A 20,092-nucleotide genomic window follows, 5' to 3' on the forward strand; every position below is an offset into this window, starting at 1 on the left:
GAATATATGCTGTATATCCCAACACCTCAAAGCACTTCAGTGTAGGGGATGTGGAGAAACAAAGAGCTTTAAGAGGTTAATCTCTCATTGAAATGCAATAATTTATCTCCTCTTAAAATCATCCCTCTCCCACTTTAAAATTATAGCTAACATAGCAGTCATCATAGGGCAGATTGATAGAGAATTTACTATGCTGTTTTAGAGTGTAAAAGCTGTGAGTTCCAGAATTAGTATAGTCTGTGACATTTATTTTATTTAAAAAATTTATATTCCGCATATCCCACAGATCTCTGTGGATTACAGTAAAACATCCAGAATCATGAACATACAGGTAACAAATTGGGAACTTATACTAATAACATATGAAAAACTTAAAACAACATAATATAAAATATCCCAGCAGTATGGCAAATTCCCACTCTCCCATATTTCAGAAATTCCTTCAAAAAAGATCTTGTATGTGGTGCTCGAGTCTATGCCTTGCATTCTATGGGCCTGATATTCAGACTGCTGGAGCTTTATTTAATTTATTTTTTAGTATTTATCTACCACTTATAGCCTAAGTGGTTTATATTCAGGAACTCAAGCATTTTCCCTATCTGTCCTGGTGGGCTCACACTCTATCTAATGTATCTGGGGCAATAGGGGATTAAGTGACTTGCCCAAGGTCACGAGCATGGGATTTAAACCTACAACCTCAGGGTGCTGAGACTGCAGCTCTAGCCACTGCGCCACACTCCCCTGAGTTAGCTGGGTTGACTCCCTTGGTTGACCCCAAGCCCAGATAATCAATGCCAAGCCATTTCCAGTGACAGGCATTGAATATCCAGTCTATTTTTAGCCAACAAAAACTCAGCTCACCTTGGCAATTTTTAGCACTGAGACAAAAATGAGCAGAGATGACAAAATTATTCAGGCTGACAAAAACTTTAATAGGCAGCTTGCATGGAACATACTTTAAACGAACCCGACACGAGCCGTGTTTCGGCAAATGCCTGCTTTAGGGATTCATAATTTCCTAAAATTGTAATACTGTATGAAGTCCGTTATTTAAAAGGTGTACCAGTGAATAAGCAGAGTCAGCACCTCAGGCTGGCTGGCTAAATGGCTCTGAATATTGGCCTACATGTGCTTTGAATAAAATAGAGGGCCTCACATTCAAATCTTAAGCACATAAGCATTGCCTCTGCCGGGTCAGACCAGGGGTCCATCGCACCCAGCAGTCTGCTCCCCCGGCAGCCCCCCAGGTCCGTGACCTGTAATTGGTCCTTACCTAAATTATTCGTCCCCTATTCATTTAGTACCTGTACCTATACCCTTCAATCCCCTTCTCCTTCAGGAAGTCATCCAATCCTTTTTTGAAGCCCAATATTGTACTCTGCCCTATCACCTCCTCTGGGAGCGCATTCCAGGTGTCCACTACCCTCTGAGTGAAGAAAAACTTCCTAGCATTCATTTTGAATCTGTCTGCTTTCAATTTTTCTGAATGCCCTTTTGTGGTTGGCCCGGTTTGCCTGAAGAATCTGTTCTTCTCCACCTTCTCTATGCCTTTCATGATTTTATAAGTCTCTATCATGTCCCCTCTAAGTCTCTGTTTCTCCAGGCTAAAGAGCCCCAGCTTCTCCAACCTTTCAGCATATGAAAAGTTTTCCATGCCCTTTATCATCCTTGTCACTCTTCTCTGGACCTTCTCGAGAATTGCCATATCCTTCTTAAGGTACGGCGACCAGTACTGGACACAGTACTCCAGATGTAGGCAAACCATCGCTCGATACAATGGTAGAATAACCTCCTTCATTCTGATAGTGATACCCTTTTTGATTATGCCCAACATTTTGTTCGCTTTCTTTGAGGCTGCTGCACATTGCGCCGCTGGCTTCATTGTTCTATCCACCAATACCCCCAAGTCTTTTTCTAGGCTGCCTTCCCCCAGTACCCTCCCTCCCATTGTATAGCTGTACATTGGGTTCCCCTTCCCCACATGCAAGACCTTACATTTTTCTACATTGAAGCTCATCTGCCATCTCTTTGCCCACTCACTCAGTCTGTTTAGGTCTGCTTGTAATTCTTTGCAATCCTCAACAGTTCTGACTCTACTGGAGAGTTTTATGTCATCCGCAAATTTTATAACTTCACACTTTGTCCCTGTTTCCAGGTCGTTTATGAATATATTGAACAGCAGTGGTCCCAACACTGACCCCTGTGGGACCCCACTTGTGACCCCTTTCCAGTCCGAGTAGTGTCCCTTTACTCCTACCCTCTGTTTCCTATCCGCCAGCCAATTTCTGATCCATCTGTGCACGTCCCCTACCACTCCATGGCTCCACAGTTTCCTCAGTAGGCGCTCGTGGGGTACCTTGTCAAAGGCTTTTTGGAAATCGAGATATACGATGTCTATGGGGGTCACCCTTGTCCAATTGCTCGCTTATCCCCTCGAAGAAATGCAGTAGGTTAGTTTGGCATGATCTTCCTTTGCAGAAACCATGCTGGCTTGTTCTCAGCAGATTATTATTTTCTAGATGCTCATTGATACTTTCCTTGATCAAGGATTCAGCCATCTTTCCCGGAACTGAGGTTAAGCTTACCGGTCTGTAGTTTCCTGGGTTGCCCCTCGATCCCTCTTTGAAGATAGGTGTAACATTCACTATCCTCCAGTCCTCTGGGATTACCTCTGTTTTCAAGATTAGGTTGCAAATCTGCTGCAGTAACTCCGCTGTTTCATCTCTGAGCTCTTTCAGTGTTCTTGGGTGGATTCCGTCCGGGCCCGGAGATTTGTCAGCTTTTAGTCTATCTATCTGCTTGAGTACGTCTTCGAGGCTTATCTCCATGCATGATAGTTTTCCCTCTTGAACTCCCCTGAAGATTTTTTCCGGTTCCGGCACGTTGGATGTGTCTTCTCTTGTAAAGACAGACGAAAAGAATGTGTTTAGTCTGTCAGCCACCTCTTTTTCCTCCTTCACCACTCCCTTCCTGTTGCCCTCATCCAGAGGTCCCACCTCTTCCCTCGCTGGCTGCTTTCCTTTCACATATCGGAAGAATGGTTTAAAATTTCATGCTTCTTTAGCTAGTCTCTCCTCGTATTCTTTCTTTGCTATTCTGACCACTCGGTGACACTTTTTGTTGCTTCTTGTGCTCTTTCCAATTTTGTACCAATTTTGTTCTTCCTAGAAGACAAAAAAGAGCAGCTGCAGTCAAATCAAGACATTCACACAAAGTTACATTTATCTGCAGAAAGGGTAGCCAGTTTCCAAACAGCTCAATTACCTGGGTAAATTGCTCTCATTACAATTATATATATAATTCACCCCTCCCCCCAACCACCATTATCAAACCATGGGAGATAACTGGCAATCTCCCACAGTCCACATTGATACTAAAAATTCAATGCTAGCACTTTATCCAGTAACTGGGCTTTGAACTTTCGGTCAATTTTTGGAAAGCCAATTCCTAACTGGCTAGGCAGCTAGGTGGCTAAGTCTTAATGGCCAAAGATAAACCACCCTTTTAGGCAGCTTTATCTGACTACCGAACTTTGCTGGTGAGCTGCTGAATATTGGCAGTGACCAGCTATGTTACATGACATAGCCAGTCATCAGCCAATCCACTGAACCACCTATCGCCTGCTAAATATCACCTGCTAGCTGGCTATGCGTTATTTAGCCGGCTGGGAGTTCTTCCCTACCAGCTAAATAGCGCTGAATATCAGGCTCAACATATATCTTAGACTGGCATCCAGCATTGGGGAGGAAATTTCAGAGTCACAAGAAATTGGAGAGAGCCTGAGTGTTTAGGTGGTGAAGCAGGTCTTTTGGGACCTGTCATTTGGGTGCTACAGTATACGTGCTGTGCACATTGACGCTGGACTTTTGAGCACCCTAATTGGTGTGTTAAGGTCCTCCTCCTCCTCCTCCTCCTCCTCCTCCTATGCACTGACCACAATCTGAGCTGTAGGCCGTCTGGGCTAGCAACAACAAAGTGCTGTGAGCAGGGCAGTCCTCGGAACATAAGATCTTAGCTGCCTCCAGCAGTGCCTGTGAGAGAGGAAGGAACAGGCAGCGTTTTCCCTCACTACAGACACTGCCCAGGGCAGCTATGATCTCCCCCTTGCAACAGTGATACTTGGAGCAGAAAGGAAATCATAGCTTCCCCAGGCAGTGCCTATGAGGCTCTCGTAGGCACTTTCTAAAACAACTATAGTCTCCCATATGCTCGGAGAACCATACCATCCACAGCACTCTTTTTAGAGGACTGTCCAGGTTCCAGGACGGACTTCCCAAAATCCAACAGTTTGTCTGGGTTTTGGAAAGCCCCGATGAGCTCCAGCTGCATCTGGGGGGGCTTCTGAGCGTGCGCGGATGACGTCACATCTGCGCATGCTTGAGGCCCTCCAGACATGGTCGGAGCTCGTCGGGGAAGAAGACAAAGCTTTGAGGGGGTGGAATGGGGCAGGGCCATACTTCCGGGTTTGTGAGGCTCCAAATATGATAACCCTAAGCATTGATAATCTGTAACCTATCCTTAAAATCTATCCAATGGGTCCCATCTCCACCTCAACCACCTGAAATGTTGTTTAACCTTCACAACAGTCCTGTATGCAATGTGTTATAATCACAGGTGCAGTTTGCACCAGGGGCAAGGGGTCCAGAGGCCATACTGACAGTAGGAGAAGGAGGGCCAATTCAGTGTTAAAAACCATGGTAGAAAAAAAGGTCGACAGCCATTGATTTAGAAGTCAGATTACTTACAAATGAAGGTCAGATGAAGTCCTAGCTATTTCTGTCTCATTTCAATTTGTTATTCACAGTTTCACCTGACAGCTTTAGAATGTTCCCAAGATTTTGATATGTTGTAAGCCTCCCTCCTCTCAGTAACCCTGGGAGGACAGCGACAGCAAGCAACGTGATCTGAAAGATCCCTTCGCTGTTTGATAGACAACAGAGTGTTCAGGGCTTTCAGTTGTGGTCAAACTATATAGCATTTAATGAGTGAGTGAATAAAAGTCACTGGCTTTTATCTAAAATGGAAACCGTTCAGATGCGCTCTGTTGTAGGAGGCTGACAGTTTCCTCAGGTATCTCATTGATAACGTGTCACAGCTCAAAGGCTTCAAATGCTACCGCTTTTTCCTGAGTTCATTCCGTGAGGGAAGATGTTCTTCGACTCTCGATGAAGGTGGGTCTGCAATTGCACATCATTTGGTTCCCAACTTGGGTGTTCAAGTCATTTGCCGTGTGTGTTGCTAGCTCTGCAGTTCCAGTAGGATTGGAAACCTTTATTTCCTTCCGATTCCTTCTATATACAGAGGCACGCTGGCAGACCACCTGGCAGATAGGCAGACAATGGGGGGTACATTAAAATATTTGTTTCTTTTATGAATCTCACGGGGAGGGGGAGAGAAGATTTCTTTCCAATGCCTTTAACACTGCTGCTCAATAAGCACTCCACTTTCCTCTTCAAGCAGTTCAAGGCTCAAGCCAGTACAGAGGATTGTATACTGCAGTGGTATCAAACTTGTGACCCAAGGGCCACATGCGGCCCGCCAGGTACTATTTTGAGGCCCTCGGTATGTTTATCATAATCACAAAAGTAAAATAAAACAGTTTCTTGATCATATCTCTTTAGCTATAAATGTCAATATTATTATTAAGATTTAGCCAAAAGGAAAGATTTATAAACTATAAAGAGTTTTACCTCATGCAAAATTGTCATTTCTTTAATAAGACATTAACTATTTTTTTCTGAGGCCCTCCAAGTACCTACAAATCCCAAATGTGGCCCTGCAAAGGGTTTGAGTTTGAGACCGCTGGTATACTGTGAACTCCAACTTTATCAACTAACTTGTTACTTTCCTTTATAGTATATGAGCATAAAGGGTAAAAGATATGCCTATAATTTAGATGTGAGTGCTTATGCCAGCCGTAGAACTGATGTAAGCAGTGGCGTAGTATGAGGGGGGCAGTCCATCCTGGGTGCCATCTTGGTGGGGCTCTCCGACCCCCCTCCCCCCACTCCTGCATGATCCCCCTCCCCCACCGCACACGTGCACCCCTTCCCTCGTACCTCTTTAATTTGCATGAATTTGCTGCCCGCGTCAGTGTCGGCTCTCTCCAACGTCATTTCCTGGTCCCGCGCCTAGGAAGTGATGTCAGAGGGAGCGCCGACACGATGCAGGCAGCAACATCGTGATGCTGCCCGTGCCTGAAAAATGAAAAAGGTACAGGGGAAGGAAAAGGGGTGTACGTGCAGCGGGGGGAGGGGCGGGAAGGAATGGGGGGATGGAGAAGAGGGCGGGGGAGGGGTGCCCAGGCGCCACTCACCCTCCCTACATCACTGGATGTAAGTGCTTGCACCTAAATGCCAGAGATAAATTATAGTCTCGAAGTTAGACATGTAAGTGCTAGCCCCGCCCATGTTTACGTCTACCTGTAAAATACCTGCTATGTAAAATATGTACATATTTACAAAATAGCGCTCAGGCAGAATTTTGAACAATTTCTTTTGATGATGGTACCGATAGTGATGCGCCTTGAGAGGACCTTAGAGGTCTGTAAGGTGCGTAAAGGGCTAACTTATTCTTTAAGTACTCTGGCCCATTTTGTCTGAGGACCTTGAAAGTCAAACAGAGGGCTCCTTTAACCCTTTCAGGACCAAGGGACATATTTGTCCCATAACTTTAAAATCCTATAAATTTTGATTGGGATAGTCTACAGTTCTAAATTTGATATGTACGGATTCCATATGATACTGCCTTTATGTAAACAAACTGGTTCCAACATTCATTCATTAGCGTCGTTGCCAGATTGACGAGAAGATTCACTTGCCACACTGTCCATAAGCCAGAAGTTTGATTTAAAAAAAAAATAATAATGATATTTCACAAAAAAAATCAATTTTTTGGCATCTGCAAGCCCTTTTTACCATAAAAATGTCGTCAAAACCACAAAAATTGGCCTACGATCCTTATGGTCCTGAAAGGGTTAATCAAGCCGCGCTAGCGGGGTTAACGCACGCAACGTTTCATCACGCGCTAACCCCCGCGCTGGCCAAAAACTACCACCTGCTCAAAAGGAGGCAGTAGCGGCTAGCGCGGCCAGCGGTTTAACGCGCGGTAAACTGCTAGCGCGGGTTGATAAAAGGAGCCCATAGAGTTTTAAGTTTAATCGCGTAAGGTACTGGTAGCCAGTGTAGTTTTTCTGCTCTTCAGTTTTTATGCTCTCTCTTTTGAATTTTGGCCAAATTCCCTAGCTCCTATTTGTCCTGTTTGTCTGTGTGTAAGCTCTATTGAGAAGGGATTGTCTCTTACATGTTTAATGTACAGCGCTGCATGCCTCTGACAGCACTATTGAAATAATAAATAGTAGTACTTCTCGTAGTAGCCTTCTGGAGACAGGGAAATGTAGCTGAATATAGCTCACCTTGAAATATAACCCAAAAAGATATGAATAAAATGCCTTCCCTTCCCCTAAATAATAATTTTTAAAAAACAAACATTCTAACCGTCATAATAACCTTTATGCTTCCCCCAATTTATGAGCTTCATAGCACTATCGGCTTGATTCATTCTGGCAAAACTCACATTTATATAAAAAGAAACCTGTGATATTGTTGCTTAGTAAAGTAGTGATGGGTTTTATCGACTGTTCAAATAGCTTCTTTCAAACTGTGATTCAGAGGAAGTCGACAATAGCTCTAGAGAACCATAAAATAATATAACAACTGGATCATTAGTTTCCATTTGCAGTGGGGTTTTTAATTATCTACCCATCAAGTAGCTATTGATCACACTTTTATTTCTAGAGTCAAAGAAAAAAACCTCAGTCAAGTGTTTTGTATCTTAACACTCTCTAAACATTGAAGTCACTAGGATTTCAGGGTGCAACACATTTGGTATTTGAGCTCATTCATGTCAGTTTCTGTCATGATCAGAAGAGCAGGAGATATTCTCAGATCACAATATTCCACCTCACAGTGGCATCTGATTTCATAAGAACATAAGAATAGCCTTACTGGGGTAGGCCAATGGTCCATCAAGCCCAGTAGCCCGTTCTCAAGGTGGCCAATCCAGGTCACTAGTACCTGGCCAAAACCCAAAGAGTAGCATGCTACTGATACAGGGCAAGCAGTGGCTTCCCCCATGCCTTTCTCAATAACAGACTATGGACTTTTCCTCCAGGAACTTGTCCAAACCTTTCTTAAAACCAGCTACACTATCCATTCTTACCACATTGTCTGGCAACGCATTCCAGAGCTTAACTATTCTCTGAGTGAAAAAAAAAATTTCCTCCTTTTGGTTTTAAAAGTATTTCCCTGTAACTTCATCTTCATCGAGTGTCCCCTAGTCTTTATAATTTTTGACGGAGCGAAAAATCAATCCACTTGTACCCGTTCTATTCCACTCAGGATTTTGTAGACTTCAATCATATCTCCCCCAGCTGTCTCTTTTCTAAGCTGAAGAGCCCTAACCCTTTTAGTCTTTCCTTATACGAGAGGAGTTCCATCCCCTTTACCATCTTGGTTGTTCTTCTTTGAACCTTTTCTAGCACCATTATATCTTTCTTGACATAAGGAGACCAGAATTGAACGCAATACTCCAGATGACGTCGCACCATTCTTAGTCTTGTTAACCATCCCTTTTTTAATAATTCCTAGCATCCTGTTTGTTTTTTTGGCCGCCGCCACACATTGGGCGGAAGGTTTCATCGTATTATCTACAATGATACCCAGATCCTTTTCTTGGGCGCTAATCCCTAAGGTGGACCCTAGCATCCGGTAACTGTGTTTCAGGTTATTCTTCCCAATGTGCATCACTTTGCATTTGTCCACATTAAATTTCATCTGCCATTTGGACGCCCAGTCTTCCAATTTCTTAAGGTCTGCCTGCAATTTTTCACAATCCACACAATCCACAATCCGCATTTTAACAACTTTGAACAGTTTAGTGTCATCTGCAAATTTAATCACCTCACTCATCATTCCAATTTCTAGAGCTACGTACCATTTCCACAGATTAAATATAGGCAGTACACTGCAAATACAGTCTGATGGAAGCACTGGTCAAGGACAGCATCTGCGAACACATAGAAAACAATGGACAGCTGAAGGCGAGCCAGCACGGTTTCTGCAAGGAAAGGTTGTGCCTCACGAACTTACTGTACTTCTTTGAGGGAATAAACAGCCATCATTTACCTTGACTTCCAAAAAGCCTTTGACAAGGTACCTCACGAACGGCTACTTAAGAAGCTGTGGAACCACGGGGTACAAGGGGATGTCCACCGATGGATCAAACACTGGCTGGCAGGCAGGAAACAGAGGGTTGGAGTAAAGGGTCATTACTCAGACTGGCAATGGGTCATGAGCGGAGTTCCACAGGGGTCGGTGCTGGGACCGCTCCTGTTCAATATATTTATTAATGACCTGGAGACGAGGACGAAATGTGAGGTTATTAAATTTGCTGATGACACCAAACTCTGCAGCAGAGTTAGAACCACGGAAGACTGTGAAGACCTGCAAAGGGACCTAACGAGACTGGAAGAGTGGGCAAAAAAGTGGCAAATGAGTTTTAACATAGAGAAATGCAAGGTCATGCATGTAGGGAAAAAGAACCCGATGTTCAGCTACAAAATGGGGGGATCATTGCTAGGGGTGAGCAACCTTGAAAGAGACCTGGGGGTGATGGTGGACACAACACTGAAAGCATCAGCACAGTGTGCGACAGCCTCAAAGAAAGCGAACAGAATGTTGGGTATTATTAAAAAGGGTATCACAACCAGGACGAAGGAAGTCATCCTGCCGCTGTATCGTGCAATGGTGCGCCCACATCTAGAGTACTGTGTCCAGTACTGGTCGCTGTACCTCAAGAAGGACATGGCAGTACTGGAGGGGGTCCAGAGAAGAGCGACTAAACTGATAAAAGGTATGGAAAACTTTTCATACGCTGACAGGTTGAAAATGCTGGGGCTGTTCTCCCTGGAAAAGAGGAGACATAGAGGAGACATGATAGAAACCTTCAAAATCCTGAAGGGCACAGAGAAGGTAGATAGGGACAGATTCTTCAGACTGTGGGGAACCACAAGTACAAGGAGTCACTCGGAGAAATTGAGAGGGGACAGGTTTAGAACAAATGCTAGGAAGTTCTTTTTTACCCAGAGGGTGGTTGACACATGGAACGCGCTTCTGGAGGTTGTGATAGGCCAGAGCACATTACAGGGGTTCAAGGAAGGTTTAGATAGGTTCCTAAAGGATAAGGGGATTGAAGGGTACAGATAGAAGTAGAGGTAGGTTATAGAAATGGTCAGGAACCACTTCACAGGTCATAGACCTGATGGGCCACTGCGGGAGCAGACCGCTGGGCGCGATGGACCTATGGTCTGACCCAGTGGGGGCAACTTCTTATGTTCTTATGTTTCAAGCATACACCACAGCAAGGTGGAAAGTGTGGAGTAAAGAGTCAATTATGGAGAAGAAGTTCACAAATGAGTGACTTTCCCTATGAATGGAACTCATCTGGTAGGATGTAGGAAGAACTAGTGAGGATTTTAAGGAGGAGCCCCTCTAGTCTCATCTGCTTTTGAAGTCCTCTCTAGAACTCCTTTTGGGTAAGATCCTCTCCACTCTGTGAGAGAGAATCTGGCCCCTTTCTCTTTCCTAGAAGGATAGATTGCATTCACTGGGGGGGGGGGGGAGGGGGGTAGAGAGTCTTTCCATCCTGTTCCAGGAGCACTCCACTGAGGCACGTTCAGAAAAAGGCATTCCATAAAATAGCATATGCCAAGTTACTCTTTATCCTAGACATAAGAACATTAGATTTGCCGCTGCTGGGTCAGACCAGTGGTCCATCATGCCCAGCAGTCCGCTCACGCAGTGGCCCTTAGGTCGAAGACCAGTGCCCTATTTGAGTCTAGCCTTACCTGCAAATGTTCTGGTCCAGCAAGAACTTATCTAACCCTTTCTTGAATCCCTGAAGGGTGCTTTCCCCTATAACAGCCTCTGGAAGAGCGTTCCAGATTTCTACCACTCTCTGAGTGAAGAAGAACTTCCTTACGTTCTACCACTAAGGGCTTTATATTAATGGGAAATCTCAGGAAGGTCGCTACATTTATATGTCTATTCCATAAAGTGTTGTGAAGTCTGAAATAGCTTTTATTAAAAAAGTTGTGTCTGGGTGGTGGCACTTAAAGCCTGTCTGCAGTCTGTGGCATCCCTTAGGGTCCCCGTTCCCTCAGTAACCTATTATTAACTCTATTGACTTAAATGAAACCACAGGAGGTTGACACAGTAATAAATGATATAGCCACAGGATAACTTTAGATTGCCATCTCCTGCCTCAAAAATTATTACATTCCATTAATTTGATAATTAATATACCAAGACATTTTGAGAAAAACTTTTTCTTGACATACTTTTTCACTTTGTATATTCTGTTAACAATAATTATATGAGCCACTACTATAAATATAAATAGCTATATCAAATATGAATGTAGTAGTAAAGAACAACTGTGACAAATAACCTCTGCATTCAATAACCAATTTAAAAAAGTGAAGAAAAAGAGACTTCAAAAATTTCTTCACCCTTCATATCCAGTACAACATATGTCCTGCATAGGGCTAAATACAGTCATTGGTCTCTAAAAAAAAACACTCCACTAATGATCTCAAATCTTCAATGTACACAAATTTACTCAAAATACAGTAAGAAGTTCATAACTGAAACAGAAATATATCTAAAAACCTGCCTAAATCGGCACTTGGACAATCAAAAAGATAAGTCATCCAAGTGCCGATAATCAAAATGGGTTTTAGATGTACCTAAAAGCAGCTTAGGCCTTTTCACTGCCGCTGTATGCCCAGAGTGAAAAAGGGTGTTTTTCGAGGAGTGGTTAGGGCGGGAGGTGGGGAGGATGTGGGCTGACCTATATGTAGTCATACGGCAGCGATAATCGAAAGTTTAACCAGACTGCTTAGATAGAGCTTATACGTAGTGACTTAGGCCATCTAAAAACAGGTTTAAGGGGTAAAAAGGTATCCAAAGTGACCAAATAACCACTGCAGGGACAAAGTACAGACCCCTACACACTCCCTCAGTGATCACTGACCCCCCCCCAAAAAAAAAAAAATTGGAATAAAAAAGTACATACCTGCCTCCAGAATATCAGCGCCTGACATAGGAAAGCCTAGTAGAGCTGCACAGAGGTGTTTTAAATGGAGGGGGGGGGGGGCTAGTGAACCATAAAGAGGAGGACCCAGGCCCATAAGCCACTCTAACCACTACATTCATGGTGAAAAATGTGCATTCACCAAAACCTCCCAAACCCTACTGTACTGCCATACAAATGGCACCTGCAGCCATAAGGGCTATTAGGGTGATAGACAGGTGGGTATAGTAGGTTTTGGGGGGCTCACCATGACCTGCAAAGGAGTTGTAGTGCAATGTTTATGTGGCACCCTTTTAGTGAAGTTCACATCAGTGCCCTGTAAGATGCCCCACTACTCTGTTGCCATGTGTAGGTGTCCAGTCCATCATGTCCAAAAGATCTGGTTCTAGGCGATGGAGATGATTTTTTGGAAGAGAATGCGGTATAGATGACTTGGCGGTCTGGTCGATCAAACGGATAGACGTAGAAGTAGACAATTTTCCCCCAAAAGAATATTTTGGACGTATTTTTCAAGAATGGACTTTACTGAAGATGCTGCCAACTTTAGGCGACTAGTGCCCTAGGCTCAAAACAGGCTTAGATGTATTTTTTGATTATGCCCCTCTAAGTCCCTATGAAAGAGCCTGTGTTCAAGTTGTTCTCAAGATATGCACTGAGAACCTCCCTATAGACTTTACAGGTGGGCCCATCTTACCATACATGTTTAGTGCCACAGCACTGCATACATCTATAAAATTGATAAGTAATAGTATTATTAATTATTAATTAAGTTATTATTAATTAAGCTATTATTAATTAATTATTAATTAAGCTATTATTAAAGGACTCTCTCTTCCCCAGGTCTTTCTCCCCTGAGGTTTGATATAGTCACCAAACAAAGGATGTGATCAGATATTATAATAGTGTTATTGTATGTTGTGTTTTTTCATTTACGTATGCTTTTATATTATATGCTTAAGCAGTTGAGAAACGGGTTACAAATTTAATAAAATGAATGAAATTAAATTGTTCTGACGGGATGGTGTAAAGATAATCATGATTATTGGATGAGGAGGGGGCAAGGCTAAAAGTTTGACTTGGCCACGTAATACCCTTGCACAAATCCTAGTGTGCTCCGGACCCCTTACACGGTTTAAATGGCCCTGGTTGTATTAATAGTGAAATATGCAACTTCCTCACATATAAAGACAGCTTCACGCATGATACCATACTATCCCTGGGAGTGGTAGTAGTAGATGAAATCTGGAAACTTTTTGGATCCTTCCTAATAAAAGGACCTTAGCTATTAGAAGGTTGTATTGAGTCAAGGCAATAAAAAGGCTCATCTATAGCTTGAGGCTTATTTTTACATATTCAAGTTGACAAAAACAGCATTTGCCACTATGGGGTCCTTTTACTAAGGCGCGCTAACCAATTTAGCGCACGCTAAACATTAGCGTGCGCTAAATGCTAAGGCGCCCATAAAATATAACGGGCGCCTTTGCATTTAGTGTGCATGCTAATCTTTAGCGCGCACTAAATCATTTAGCGCACGTTAGTAAAAGGACCCCTATGTTTTGGTTTTTTTTTTTTTTTTAATTCTTTATTTATCGTTTTTAAATTCTTAACAAAATCAAAACATTTTGTACAGAAAGATTGTTAGATCAAACACAAAATTATAAGAAAATCATTTACATGATGTAGAAAGAAAAAGTTCTAGTCGGACAATCTCAAGTCCTCTATAATATGATCCAAGATTGTTTATGAGTGAACTTTAGGAAATCAATTTATAATTCTATACAAAGAAAACAGTATCGCGTGCCTGGCTTGAGGAATTATTCTAATATCAAATCCAATTAGTTTTACTATTACGTTGTTGTTACTGTAGTAGTTGTTGTTCCTTCTTTTTCCAGACGTTTCAGTATCAGAAAGGCTGTAAGTTGAGATGGTTCAAAAAACACATACTTATTATCTCGATACCTTATTATACATTTACATGGGAAACGTAAAAAGAAAATACCACCCAGCTGTGTAACTCCTGCTTTCATCAAAAGAAACTGCCGCCTACGATTCTGAGTTTCTCTACTAACGTCTGGAAACATTTGAATTTTCAAACCCAAAAATTCTTTATTCTTGTTTCTAAAGAACATTTTCAAAATCCAATCCTTATCCGGCAACAACGCCACAGATAGTAAGAGAGTTGCTGGTTTAACCGAATCTTTATCTGATGTTTCCAGGATTGCTGTCAAGTCTTGTTGAAGGTCTTGTATTTCCTGTTTCTTATCCTCCGAGTGTTGATCCCCTTCTTTAATAGGCAAATAATATACTCGAGTGAGAGGAGGCAATGATTCCTCAGGAATATTAAGTATCTCCATAAAGTACCTTTTTATCATCTCTCTCGGGTTTATAGATATGATTTTAGGAAAATTCAACAGTCGTAGGTTACTAGTCCGATAGTTATTTTCCATAGTTTCCAATTTTCTTCTAATAATTTGATTATCTTTTATTATTGTGGATTGAACTTGTTTGATCGTTTTCACTTCATTTTCAATTTCTCCCACTTTTTCTTTAACATTAGAAATTTCCTGTTTATTTTCCTCTATTGTCTGTTTTAGAATTTTTGTATTCTTTTCACCTTCCTTAATTTGTTTAGTTAGTGAGTCTCCCAGTTTGGAAACTAAGTCCCAAATTGAATCAAGAGTCACTTCAGCTGGTTTTTCATATTTAAAGAAAGTCTCATGTAAAGTTTGAGAAGGCTCACCTTGACTGCCTTCTGTCTGTTGGTCTGGATTTTCTCCTCCTTCTTCTTTATCCGCTGGAGGTATCTCTGGGCTTAACAAAGCCATAGAGACTTCACCTTGCTGGCTCCCCGGTGTTACAGCCTCAGGGTCAGAGAGTGCTGCAGCTTCTAGCCCACTCCTTTCCCATGGGGAACTCGCACTCAGCGGTGGGGGAGGTGGATTCCTTTGGTCGGGGCTCAGCGTGGTATCCAGCCCCAGGACTTCCGGTCCGGCGTCACTCCACGCCGCAGAGTCCAGCGGGCGATTCCCCGACACCACTGACTCCCTCTGGATACGCTGGAGAAAATGCTCAATCGAAGCAAGAGGGGGGTGCTCAAGACGCCGCGAGGCAGCAGCGGCGCTCTTCCCCCGTCTCTTCGGCATCGCAACCGACGAAAATCTAGTCGCTGCTGTAATGAAAAGCGGATATACCCTCAGCGTCTCACCAGACACCGGTACGAATCGCCATCTTGGATCCTCATTTTCTATGTTTTTATGTCAACTGAATTCCTCATCCCTCCAAGTTGGGAACAGTCCCTCCTACTCCACTGGGTCCAGCGACATGTCTCCCCCTATGTTTTGTTTTGAGGAAGTCCTATACAAACCATCTTGATCTGAAACCCAGAGAAAGAAACATAGAAACATAGAAGATGACGGCAGAAAAGGGCTACAACCCATCAAGTCTGCCCACTCTGCTTACCCACCCCCCTGTCTATGCCCTAATGACCCAATTTTCTCATCTTGAGCTAGTCACTGTCCCTGAACTGTAATTGCTTCACATACGTATGAAATATTTGCTGAATTTATCAGAATATTGAACAGTATTGGAATTTAAGGTTTCCCCAAATGAAGCTGAGGAACAGATGCAATATTATGGACAATGAACATTTTAGGGAAAGGATACCGGGATATGCAGTGTAATATTTCAGCAGGATAAAATTCACTGGTGAGATTAAGATTTACTTCTTTTTTTTTTCATGTATAGTACTTATGTAAGTCTAGCTTGCATGAATCTTAATCCTTTAAGCTTTAATTTCACTGACTAGAACTAATTCATACTGATTCAGTGACCGACCTGAGTTTTGTGATTACATTTATAAGATTTTTTTTTTTTTTTTACATCTAAGCATTGTTTGGAGTAAGTTAAAAAAAAAAAAAAAAGGACTTACAGGGCTTACAGTGAGTGACATCAGACAATATTGAATGCATTATTCATTGCCTAAGCTAGGACTTTTAATTATGTATCATTTGCTTTTTGTCAATCAGCTCCATTTGTTGGAGAGGAGACAGATTGCTGAAATTTTCTCTTAAGAAAATTGGAGAGATGATTGATAGAGTCCGTGCAAAAAAAGATGCTGCTGCTTCTGACAACATGACACAACATGTTGATTTCATTGACCAGTCTCCACAGTTTTGCATTTTAAGGAGCAAATTTAATGATAGTGCTACTGTTACCATTCAGAAGGCAATACTCCAAGATCTCCCAATTTGTCTTCCAGGTACCTACTTCTGTATTGGCATCAGAGTGCCTATTTTGATTTCTAAAGAACTATGAGATACATAATATATTTTTAAAAACGCCTAAAAACCTGCCTAAATCAGCACTTGGACGATCAAAAAGATAGGTCGTCCAAGTACCGATAATCAAATAGGGTTTTAGACGGATCTAAAATCAGCTTAGGCCTTTTTTCTGCCTCTCTGCGCCCACAGCGAAAAGGGGCATGTTTGGAGGAATGGGTAGGGCAGGATGTGGACTGACCTACACTTAGTCGTCCGGCAGCCATAATCAAAAAGTTTGACAAGTTGCCTGGATGGAACTTATACGCTTTGACTTAGACCAAGTCAAAACAGGTATAAGTTCCAGAACGGGCCGCTGAACTGATCGCAACTTTCGAGGGGGTGTTTGCAGGAAGGACTGGGCATCCTTCCTGCCGACAAACTTTCAAGGGGGGGTGAATAGTATAAGTCAGGGGTCTCCAAAGTCCCTCCTTGAGGGCCGAATCCAGTCAGGTTTTCAGGATTTCCCCAATGAATATGCATGAGATCTATGTGCATGCACTGCTTTCAATGCATATTCATTGAGGAAATCCTGAAAACCCGACTGGATTTGGCCCTCAAGGAGGGACTTTGGAGACCCCTGGTATGTAATAAGAAGACTTAAATTAATACAGTCCTATAAATGTGAAGGTTTTTGATCGATGAAAGATACCCTTTACCACTGAATAACCAAAGGAGAATAGCAATATGATCCTTGGGGTGGTGCTCTGAGATCTTTTCCTTCACTTAGGCATTTACATTAGCTGGATAACTTTGTGAGGATCTGTGTCAGCAGGAGGGACAGAGCATCCCTCCTGCTGGCAAACTTTCGAGGGGGTGGGAGGTGTCAGCAGGAGGGGCTGGACATCCGTCCTGCCGGCGAACTTTTGTGGGGATGGGTGTCAGCAGGAGGGACTGGGCATCCCTCCTGCCACGATCGTTATGGGGCAGGGAGGGGCGAGTTGCCTGGGCCGCTTAGCCGATCATGGCAGCCACGATCAGCTCAGCGGCCTGATCCGGAACTTATACCTATTTTGTCATGGTCTAAGTTAAAACGTATAAGTTCCGTCCAGGCAATCTGTCAAATTTTCGATTATCACTGCTGGATGACTACATTTGGTCAGCCCACATCCCGCCCTAACCACTCCTCCAAAAACACCCCTTTTTACTCTAGGCGCACAGCAGCAGTCAAAGGCCTATGCTGCCTCTAGATCAGACATGGGCAACTCCGGTCCACAAGGGCCGGAATCCAATCGGGTTTTCAGGATTTCCCCAATAAATATGATTGAAATTAGTACATGCAAATAGATCTCATGCATATTCATTGGGGAAATCCTGAAAACCCGATTGGATTCCAGCCCTCGAGGACCAGAGTTGCCCATGTCTCTGCTCTAGATACATCTAAAACCCGTTTCAATTATCGGTATTTGGTTGACCTATTGTTTTGATCGTCCAAGGGCCAATTTAGACGGGATTTTAGATGTATTTTCATTTTGATTATGTACCTCTTAGCTTTTTGCATGATGCAGTATTATACTGAAAGTAGAATAGACAGCCACACAGCTTTCTGCATCAGCTCCTCAGTCAAGTCAGGGTGTACATTGGAATTTAACAACATATGATACAGGTTTATCTAAATCAAAGTGCAGCCCTTCCCAGAGGAAGTTTAACTAATTTAACTAACCACCCTTTCATTCATACATGCAATCCTCCACTATGCACCAGTTAACCCCCCAAAAAAAAACATTTTTCTTTTATTCTTGGGCTTTATTTTGGTTTTTGTTATTTTTTTTTTCTTTTCTAGAACGTTAACCCCCCAAAAAAAACATTTTTCTTTTGTTCTTGGGCTTTATTTTGTTTTGTTTTTTTTGTTGTTTTTTTTCTAGAACAAAAATTAAAAAATGAGTGACAGGACAGTTGATCATCCCAGATAGCATCATCTAGAGTGCTATTAGCCTCAATACACTAGGGCATGAAATCAAAACAGTAGAGCGAACAGTGGCAGAGCTGGCAGTGACACAGTAGTAGCAGCTAGAATGATGCTAGCAAAAATACAGCAAAGCAATGATTCCAGAGAGTAGGCTTGGCTGCCACAGGGCAGTGACACGGGTGGCAGCAGTCACACAAGCAATAGAAAAAGAAAGAGGCAAGGGAAGAGATTTTTTTTTTTTTTAACTACTTGTAATTATCAAGCAGCAGAGAGTGCAATAGAAACTATCAAAAACACAGCAAGACATCATGGCCTGGATTCTCTAAAAATTGCTGAAATTAAGCGCCAGCAGTCGTGCCTGAAGGCACCTAACTTAAATGTTTTAATTGGTATTAAATGGCGAGATAATTGGTCATGCCATTAAAAACTCATTACAGATAAATTAGGTGCTGCTAGGTGTCCTCCAGGACCTATGTCTGGGACCTAGTGATATCAGAAGTAGGCATGTTTAGGGGCAGCGCTGGACTTTGGCATCTCTAGGTACCACTGGTTGCAATTCTTCAATGACCCGAGATGCAGGAAATGTAGACCTGTAGAACTCTGGCCTAGGGTCCTTGCTAGCCACGATTCTGTAAGTGGCGCTTGTGTCTGTGATGGAGACACTTTAGGCACCAGTCTTCTAGGCACCTGCGACGGCAGGTGCCTAGAATCAGCCTCCGAGGGCATAGAGTATGAACAGTGTGAGCAACTGGGTATGCATTGCTTTAATGGAGCTGTTTAATTGGTCCTCCTCTTAGTTGAATGGAAATTGAGGGAAACCAATCAAGGGAAAGATTAGGCTCTTATCTCGATAATCTTCTTTCTAGTAGACATACACTCCATTCCTGAACCTTTGGGTAGTCAGTCCCTTCTCGCAAGAACTCTTGTAGGAAGCTTCATTTGCACACTTTTTTTGCTCCTCCTCTCTTACCTCTTGACTGTCCTTCAACTCCTCAGTGCGTACCAAAGCAGACAGTCAACCCCATATAGGAAAGAGAAGAAGGAGGGGAACAGGGACTCTCCCTGAAAAACATGTCTGTTTTGCTCAGATCAAAAATCATCAGCGAATATATGACAAATACTCAAATTCAAGCATGTGTAATACAGAACAAGGTGAAACAAAACAAACAAATCACCAACTTAAATGCAACCTGTACTAAGAGCATGGGAGCAATGTATAGAAATTGCCTAGATACGTCAATGCGGTAGCCAATGTCTCTGTTCTTCTAGAGACTAGACCAAAGAGCTAAGATATTTGAATTTCAGTTCTTGTTGATACAAGAAACATGTGAATTCTCCACTGACAGGGCGGGCTTCAGGAATGGAGTGTATGTCTACTAGAAAGAAGATTATTGAGGTAAGAACCTAATCTATCCATCTAATATGACAGACATGTCATTCCTGAACCTTCAGGATGTAACAGAGCAGCACCTAAAGATTAGGGTAGGACAGATGAGTCTGCCATCAGAATTGAGCATCCAAATGTGGAATCCTGCTTGGCCGCCACATCAACTCTGTAAAAAAAAAAACTTTGTGAACAAATGAAAGTGGCAGCTCTACAGATCTCATCTAGGAAAATTTAGAGAAAATAAACATGAGCAGAAAAGACAAGCTCCTACTGTCTCGCTTGTAGGAAGGTAACTGAGGAGTTGAAAGACAGCCCAGAGGTAAGAGA

At 42.7% G+C, this 20,092-nt stretch overlaps 1 protein-coding gene across 1 annotated transcript in view; it reads left to right on the top strand.

Moving 5' to 3' along the window:
* The window catches only part of SLC24A3 (solute carrier family 24 member 3), a 560,288-nt gene that overhangs the window by 397,212 nt on the left and 142,984 nt on the right, over positions 1 to 20,092 (top strand). The window lies entirely within an intron of this gene.

This window comes from Geotrypetes seraphini, chromosome 3 (genome assembly GCF_902459505.1).
Source record: "Geotrypetes seraphini chromosome 3, aGeoSer1.1, whole genome shotgun sequence".
Lineage (NCBI taxonomy): Eukaryota > Metazoa > Chordata > Amphibia > Gymnophiona > Dermophiidae > Geotrypetes > Geotrypetes seraphini.